Raw genomic sequence first — 9,949 nt, forward strand, 5'->3', positions numbered from 1 at the left:
CGTCATCATCACATCTGAGCCGCCAGTCCGAAATCTCCACTCTAGTACTAAATATTGTACTCTTAAACTCTTAGCTGGTTCCAGAACAAGGGGGCCAGTCCAGAGGACCTGGATGCAACATACCCTGGTCCCAACTGCCTCCCCTCAGGCTTTGGGGAATGGACCAGAGTTTCTATGCTATCAGCTGGTCCAAACCCCCAGGAATAGTTTTTCCGATTTGGAGTAGCCCAGACTCCACTCCCAGGGCCTCCAAGGGCCAAAGTGCTCCCCCAGGGCCTCGCCCTCCATTCAGGGTTGTCTCACACGAACCTGACTAAAACCTTTGATGAAACCTGTGACTGGGCTGGCTCAAGGTTAGGTCGCCTGAAAGGACATGGGATAAAGTTTCAACACAGCCTGCAGGGTCCATTGGGAAATAGCTTGCCCTAGGGGTTTACTGGAATCACGGCAGCATGACCCAGATAGGAAGTGTGCACTGAACCCCTTTCTGGGACTTTCCCTTGCCACTTCTCGGCTTCTCAAGTTTCAGATCTTTGCATCCAGGTTTTGGAATTTTGCTATGATCATGTGCTCTTTGCATCATGAGTTACTTAATATTTTGCTTCACATTGTAAACTTCAATAGGTTTAGCTTAAAAGGGGAATTTTAAGCTAAAATTGCGGCTTTCATGAAACACAGAAATCACTTGCTCTAAGTCAAAAGTAATTATAAGAATAAATAAATAAATAAAGAATAAATAAAATAAAAACCAGTGTTGTCCAGTCTCTGGCCTAAAAGCCTTCTCTGGCTGTTTACAAAGAGAGATTACCAAGTGCTGAGGTGTTAAACGGATACTGGTGCCCACCTGAGACTCTCTCCATGGTGTCAAGTTAAAGAAAAGATTGGAACAGGGAATAACTTTCACTCTATGAGATTAAATGTTATTTAAATGGCATGTAGTACAGCACAAAATTATCTGTGTTTTTTCACTGGTATGCTTCACACACGATGAGAAGTATTCTACGATCTCATTCAAGCCCAACAACAGCTTCTGTCTCTCCTAGCCTCATCAGATTATCAGTAAGACCTGCGAGCTCTACTGCCAAAATATTTCCAGAACTGAATCATTTCTTACCACGTCTCCCACTGCTCTGGTCTAAACCATTATCATCTCAGCCCAGGGGAGCTTTTAAAGGAAAAGCATGCCAACTAAAAGACAGTTCATAATAATAAGTGTTGGTGAAGATGTGGAGAAATTAGAACCTTCAGACACTGCTGGTGGGATTGTAAAGTGCTGTGGACACTCTAGAAACAGTCTGGTCATTCCTCAAAAGGTTAAACATAGAGATACTACCATGTTTCCCCGAAAATAAGACCTAGCCGGACCATCAGCTCTAAGGGGTCTTTTGGAGCAAAAATTAATATAAGACCCGGTATAATATTATATTATATTATACCGGGTCTTATATTAAAATAAGACCGGGTCTTATATTAATCTTTGCTCCAAAAGACACATTAGAGCTGATGGTCCGACTAGGTCTTATTTTCGGGGAAACATGGTATATGACCCAGCAGTTCTACTCCTAGGTGTCTACCCAACAGAACTGAAAATATACATCCACACAAAAACTTGTGCATGGATGTTCATAGCAGCATTATTTGCAATAGCCTAAAAGTGGTAACAACTCAAATGTCCATCAACTAATGAATGGATGAATAAAATGTGTTCTATTCATACAATGGAACATTATTTGCCCAAGAAAAGGAACAAAGTACTGGCTACAACATGGGCGAACCTTGAAAAATATTATGCTAAGTGAAAGAAGCCAGACACAAAAGGACCATCCATGTACTGTATGATTCCATATCTATGAAATGTCCAGAAGAGGCAAATCTATAAAGACAGAAAGTCGATTAATGGTTACCTTGGGCTTTGGGAGTATTGGGAGTGACCATTAAGGGGTATGGGATTTCTTTTGGGGATGATGAAAAATTTTTTAAATTGATTGTAGTAATGATTGCACAACTTTGTTAAAACCATTGAACTGTACACTTTAAATGAATGAATTGTATGCTGTGTGGATTATTTCTAAATAAATCTATTATTAAAATAATGAAAACAGAATATGTCACTTTGCTTAAATCCAATGGCTGCCCTTGTCATTTGGTGTAGAATACAAAGTCCTTACTCAGGCTGTCAAGATCTTGTGTCTTCTCGTTGGCCGCCCTTCTGATCATATCTCTGCACCACAGTTTCTTGTCCCTAAGCCATGTCTTGTTTATTCCCGCCTCGGAGCCATTGCCCTTGACTTTTCTTTCTTCCTGGAATGCTATCCTCACATCCCCAGAGGGTCCACTCCTTCCCTTCCCTTAGGTTTCTGTTTAATTTAGGGTAGTTGGTCACCTAATCATCAAGGGCTTCTAAAATGGTACCCCCACTCCATTGCTCTTTCCTTTTCCTGCATTGTTTTTCTCCATAGTACTTGTCATCGTCTCATTTTTTGACTAGAGTACATTTTACTCATTTGTTTATTAGTTTTCTCCACCAACTCCACCTTCCCCACCCCTCAGCAAACGAGATTTTAATTTTTGGGTCATATTCATTGTTGTATTCACAGCCTGCTATATAGTCGCCATGTGGTAAATATCAACCGAATAAAAGGAAGGATGAAACGTATGTATGATTAACCCCAAATTTACTGCTGAGAAAAACCAAGTCTGGCATTCAATATTAATTTAGTAAACATCGACAAGGCCTTCCCCCAGGCCGTGTCCAGGCCCTGGAGAGGTCAGGTGGCAGAATTCTGTAGAACATGGGAGAGCCGTGAGAGTTGGCGTGATGTCTCGAGATGCAATGTGATAGAAGCCAATTCCAATTTTTCATTACAGAAAAGTTTACACCAGGATCTGATGAAAGGTGGGTACAATTTTAGGGGCGTGGGGAGCTGGAAAGCAGTGGAGTTATTCCACTAGAGGTTCTCAACGCCAGCTGCCTATTAGAATCTGCTGGGAGCTCTTAAAAATCCTGACGCCGGGCCACATCCCAGACAATTAAATCAGACTCTCTGAGGGTGAGGGCTGGTGATGAGCATTGTTAAAGCTTTCCAGGTGGTTCCAGTGGGCAGCCGGGGTTGAGGACCACTGTGTTAGATGGGTAGAGGAGTGCAGGTGGCCCCTGTTATCTGAGGGTCATGAATATTGGAAAACAGCTCCTTGAGTGAATATACTCAAATTATTGACAACTCTTGCAATTAGGGGATTTGGTGCATGGAGACTCACTGCTGTTTTACTTTGCTTCCTGCTCGGTGTTATTATTTCCCATACTTATAAATACATATAACAGAGCATGTCTACTAAAACAATACTGTGGACTCTGGAGCTAGACTGCTGGGATTTGAATTCCCCCTTAGTACCTGTGTGTCCTTGAATAAGTTATTCAATCTCTCAAAGTCTCATACCTCATGTAAAAATTAACTTATTAACTACCTCACTTTCCTCCTCTGCAAAATGGGAATATGTTATGATCTACTCCATAGGATCGTTGATGTTTTCAATGAGTTACATCATGTAAAGCTCTTAGAACAGGGCCTGGCACAGAGTAAGCACTCAATGAGTGTTGGCTATTATTATTCATTAATAAATAAGATAGTACCAATATTCCTTGAGCATCTAACATACATCACAAACTTGATTAAATTCCCTTGAACAATATAAACTGCAATTATAAATTTTAGTAAAGCTTATTCTTTTGAATATTTCAAACATATTAAACAGCAGACCAAATATATGCAAATTAATTGTGGATGAAACTTTTGAATACTCTTATATCAAGACCAGTTACAAAAGCGCTGACCTCATAGAATTTACTTTGTTTCTTGTTCATAGTTTTAGAAAATCATAGTTTAAAAAAATTCATAGATAGAAAAATAGATATTACATTACCTGAACACCAGAGAAAAAATAGACTGAAAAAATGAACAGAGCCCCAGGAATCGGTGGAATTATAACAAATGGTCTAACATTTGTGTCATTGAAGTTCTGAAAAGAGAGGAAAAAGAGGATGGGGCATAAAAGTATTCAAAGAAATAATAGCTGAAAACTTCTCAAATTTGGAAAAAGAATAAACCTACAGACTCAAGAAGCTGCAGGAACTCCAAACAGGATAACTAAAAGGTATCCACACCAAGACATAACACAGTCGAGCTTCTGAAAACTAAAGACAAATACCTGAAAAGCAGTGAAAGAGAAGTAACACCTTACCTCTAGAGGACAAACACAAGCTACCACAATGTATATGAAGTAGCTTATTCAAAATAGCCCTGTAACCATTAAGGAAATTGAATTTAAAACCTTCCCCAAAAAGAAACCTCTAGGCCTAGATGGTTTCACTGAGGAATTCTACCAAACACTTAAACAAGAATTAACACTAATTCCACGCAATCTCTTCTGGAAAATAGAAGAGAACAATTCCCAATTCATTTTATGAAGCTAGTATTATCCAGATAACAAAACCCAACAAAGGCAATGAAAAAGTGAAAACTACAGACAATATAATCTTATGATTACAGATGTAAAAATCTTTAATGAAATGTTAACAAATAGAATTCAACCAAATATAAAAATAATTACACATCATGACCCAGTGGTATTTTCCCCTGGGATACAAGGCTGGTACAAGGTTTGAAAATGTAATCCATCATATTAATAGACTAAAGAAGAAAAAGCACTTGATCATATCAATTGATATGGAAAAAAAGCATCTGATAAAATTCAACACCCATTCATGATAAAAACTCTCAGAAAAATAGGAACAGATGGAAACTTTCTCAATTTGATAAAGAGCATTTACAAAACACGGCTAACTTTATACTTAATGGTGAAAGACTGGATGCTTTCTCTCTAAGATTGTGAACCATGCAAGAATGTTCATTCTCACACTCTTATTCAATCATAGTGCTTGAAGTTCTAGCAAGTGCAATAAGATAAGAAAAGTAAGGGACATACAGATCAGAAAGGAAGAAATAAAATTATCCTTATTGTAGGCAACATGATTATCTGTAGAAAGTCCCAAGGAATTGACAAAAACAAAAAAACTCCTAGAACTAATAAATTGAGAAAGGTTGCAGGATACAAGATAAACATACAAAATTCAATTTTATTTCTCTATACTAGCAGTGAACATATGGACACTGAAGAAAAATAGAATATTTATGTTAAAAAATGTAATACTTATGTGTAAATCTAACAAAATATGTATAGGACTTTTAGGCTGAAAACTACAAAATGCTGATCAAGGAAATCAAAGAAGACCTAAATAAATGGAGACATACCATGTTTATGGCTAGAAGAGTCAACATAGTAAAGATGTCAATTCTCTTCATATTAATATACAGGTTTAATGCAATTCCTATCAAAATCCCAGCAAGAATTTTTGTAGATATAAATAAGATTATTCTAAAATTTTATGTAAAATTTCAAAGGAACTAGAATAGCTAAAATAATTTTGAAAAAGAATAAAGTGGGAGGAATCAGTCTCCCCAATTGAAAGACTTACTATATAGTTACAGTCATTGAGACTGTGTGTTATTGGTAGAGGGACAATTAGGTCAAAGGAATAGAATAGAGAATTCAGAAATAGATCCACCAAATATGACTGATTGATTTTTGACAAAAGTACAAACGCAATTCAATGGAGTATCGATAACTTTTTAAACAAATGACGCTACAGCAGGAAAAAGACAAATAAGGAAAAAAGGAAAAAAAAAGAACCTCAATCTAAGTCTCAGACCTCATGTAAAAATTAACTTATGAACTTAAATATGAAAAATAAAACTAAACTATCAAACTTCTAGGAAAAAATGTGAGAGAATCTTCAGGATCTAGGGCTATGCAAAGAGTTTGACACCAAAAGAATGACCTAAAAAACAGGGAAAAAAAGATAAATTTAACTCCACCTAAATTACAAATGTTTACTTGTGAGAGGCTTCAAGAAGATGAAAAGACAAGCTACAGACTGGGAGAAAATATTTGCAAACAACATGTCTGACAAGATTCTAAAATTTTACATAAAAATTCAAAGGAACTAGAATAGCTAAAATAATTTTTGGGGAAAAAAAGAATCTAACAAAGGACTGGTATCTAGAAGATATATTAATAAGTTATTCTCAAAACATTTTACAGCAGAAAACAAACAGTCCAATTAGAAAATGGGCAAACGACAGGAAAACTCATCAATGAGGATATACAGATGGCAAATAAACACATGAAAAGACGTTAAACATCATTAGCCATGAGAAAAAAATACAAATTAAAACCACAATGAGATCTCTCTACCCCCCATCAGAATGGCTAACATAAAAACTAGTGACAACACCACACGCTGGCAAGGATGTGGAGAAACTGGATCGCTCAGACATTGCTAAATGGACAATGGTACTCACACTTTGGGAAACAGTTTCGCAGTTTCCTAAAAAACCAAGAATGCAACTACCATACAACCCAGCAATTGTACACCTGTGCATTTATCAAGAGGAAGGAGAAGACCCCTTCCAAACTCTGCCCTACAGGTGACTCAGCCACCTGGAGAGAAAAATAAGAATGACAGTATCGATGGTAGTAACTGATAATAATTCCCACCGAGCGCTTGCTCAGTGCCAGGCGCTTTGCATTATCTCATTTAAACTACCCCACAGACTTCTTGTCTGGTAGCAACTGTTATTGTCATCAACCCCACTTCTGGATGAGTAATCTGAGGCTCAGAGACCTTGTTCAAGCCCGTGGCAGAGCCAGGATTTGAACACTGGTAATACTAGTAAGTGCTTGTTACAAGCGCCCGAAAGGGCAGTCGCCACATTTCAGTCTTTTCCTGAAAGTCAAGGGGACATTAACCCCCCGGCCAGGCTCTACGTCCCTGCGTGGTACTCGGGACACGAGTGGGGAACAGTCCCGGCACACAGATTCAGGTAGAGTGAGTAACACAGCTTTATTTGGGAGCCAATGTCCCTCCAGAGCCAATGCTCTGGTAAGCACAGAAGGCTATACAGAACAGAATAGAATTTAATAAGGAACCAAGTCCCAGAGTCAGTCGGGATGGAGAAGGTCCCTGGTCCGGGAGAGGCGACTGGGCCCGTGATGGGTCTGAGGCGAGCTAGTCTTGCAAGGAAGAGCTTCGGAGAGTCCCGGAGTATCGCGGCTTGCACCTCGCAGCGGGTCTTAGCCAGAGCACCCAGTAGGACCACTCATGGCACTGCTCTGGAGTTCTGCTTTTATCCTCTTTTCCTTAGACTTGTTTACTTCTTAGCTGATAACCAGAAGTGGATTGCCAGGAGGTGTTCGTCTCTTAGGTGATAACCAGAAGTTGTTTGCCAGGACTCGTTTACCTCTTAGGTGGACGTGTTTACCACTCCATTTTGTTATGCTCAGTTTCACACATAAATATCAACATGTTTACTTTCATGTATATGCTCTACACATAAACATGTCTACTTTCACTTCACTCTTATTAGTCTCACACATGTGCAGCCATAGTCCTGATCCTACTAGTAAACAACTTGTTTTGCAAACCTCAATCTAACATATATATTACATTTTATATGCTCTATACATGCCATTCCCTGATTTCTGAAATGTTACAAAGAGAACATTGAGGAAATCACAATTATTATGTTTTAGCAAAAATTTCACCTGTGTAACAGGTGTGTATTATATATTTAAGCAAATACTAACCAAAAACGATACATATCATAAAAAGCAAAATTTATTTAAGTCTACTCCAAACATTTCCAATGATAGAATTCCAGGTATTGCAAAAGAAATACAAAGGGTTGTATGTGCTCCATGAGACAGAACAAGTGTGTAGGTGCAGGGATCTCTTAATGAGTCCCCAAAAGGAACAAAGTGTACTTAATGTTGTAGCCATGCCTTCCTTAGATAACCCTGTATTCATGGTATAAACCAATGACTGTATTTTGGTTGTATGTGCCTGTGGGGACAGAGTCCCAGAGACTCTGCCTCACATGGCAAGGTGCTGGCTCGGGTAGTAGATGGCCATCCGCTGTGGCTGGTTGGCCATCAGCTGTTACCAGTTAGCCATTAGCCAATAATATAACTGCCGTGGCTATGCTAGGGGGTTGGTGGTTGGTTGGTTGGTTGCCAGAGAAGCGGACTGCGGATTGTGGATCATGTGGCTCCTGCTTCCTGTGTCTCCAACCCAGCCGCCAGTGAGAATATAGTGGTGTGACTCCCCTATCTATGGCTCCGTTGTTGTTCCTTTTTGGCCTCACCATATCCTGCGTTCTTGTGCGGGGAACAGGACCAGAGACCCCGCATGGCAGTGCTTCCAATGCGTGAAGGTGTTTAATGGTGTCATCACGAGTGGTCTTTAGGATGTCCAAATTTTGATGACTAGCTTCCTTGACTGTGTGGAATTAATGCAAGGATTGGCTTGCTAGTATCTGCCACTGTGGATGGAAGGAAGCAGTATTATAAATGTGTATTAGTAGAGGTCATGTAACTATGGCCATTAAAAGTAATATTAATAACATTCAAAACATGAATGCAAGCTGTAAAAGTTCAATTGTGTCACATGGCTGTATGATTAAAACAGAATAACTGAGATATGTTGCGTGTACACAAAATCCATGCGCCATCACCCAAGCTCTTTACAAGTGTTGGGGTTTCCATTTGTACCATAGGAATATCAGAAAAGGTAACTTCCGCTGATTGCATAGTGAAGAAATGGATGAAGTGAAAGGATGAACAAGATCTCTAGAAAGGCAGATAAAAGGGCCTTGTAGATAAAAGGGTCTTTCAAGGGGAATGAAAGTTCGTCCCTGAATTGTGATGGGTGTAGCATAAGTGTCATAGAAAAGTACTGAAGCTGTATCTATTCCTTCTATTAGTTTGATCTGACATTCACCCTCGGCTGGACAGCCAGATGGCCTGGAGTAATCCATTTCTGTCAGAGAAGAAGTGCATCCAAGTAGATGCAATATCACGATTAAGGAGTCTCTGAATGTCAGCATAGGCAAGCTGCAGCACAGTGCACATTTTATCACAGAGTCCTCTTAGCTGGTTTTCTAAGTATTGGGATCTAAGAAAGAAGAAGTTGTTGTAGTTGTTGAGTTTTTACCTGTGCATGGATAAGTGTGTCATGTGTATGTAGCAAAGAATTAATTTCACCTATGGAAGAAGAAAGTTCCTGTACAAGGTCCTGAGTTTGCTTGAAAAAATGTTGTCTGGTTAGGTGCTCCTCCAATAGTTTCCCTCTTATCTCCTGTATCTCAGCTTTTTGTACCCCAGCAATGATGAAATTAGTAATTAGTCCAGCTGCTGACATTACCTGGAATGGTTTCCTAACTTTAAAGTCAGGCAATGGTTTCATTATGCCTAAACTAATTGTCACATGATGTCTAGGATGTGTGTATGCCTTACATTCAGGGAGTAGATATGCCACCTTGAAATCATCTAAATTAAAGGTAATGTGTACCCTGCTGGGTGTAGGTCTGTATAGCAGACGTTTAGGCTGCAACATAATAAGTAATGGTCTGAACGTAGTACTGATTACTGGAGGTGGTTTAAGCAGTCCTGATGTCCATTCTGGTTTATCGTGTTCAGCTCTCAGGCACTGTGTTGCACGGAAGCAACCTCTCTCGATGATACATGATCCTGGCTCATACTCAGGAACATGGCATTTCTTCCATGTCATTATTACTAGAAAAAGATTCTGTTCAGTATTGATTAAGGTGGTATTTCTAATTCCTTCGGCTGGTATGTGAGAAACAAAGATACCATACTCCCAGCTGCTTTGCATTGGAAGCAAAGTCTGAAAAGAATAAGGATCTAGTAGCTTATTTACTCTAGATCCAAGTCTGATAAAGAACCTCCCAAGGTTTCCCATCACTTAGGTGAGCGTCCTTGGAGGTGTGCAGAAAGGTTGGGTGGAAAATGAAAAAGAAGATCTGAAAAGGCG

The sequence above is a fragment of the Rhinolophus ferrumequinum genome, chromosome 23 (genome assembly GCF_004115265.2).
Source record: "Rhinolophus ferrumequinum isolate MPI-CBG mRhiFer1 chromosome 23, mRhiFer1_v1.p, whole genome shotgun sequence".
NCBI classification, from domain to species: domain Eukaryota; kingdom Metazoa; phylum Chordata; class Mammalia; order Chiroptera; family Rhinolophidae; genus Rhinolophus; species Rhinolophus ferrumequinum.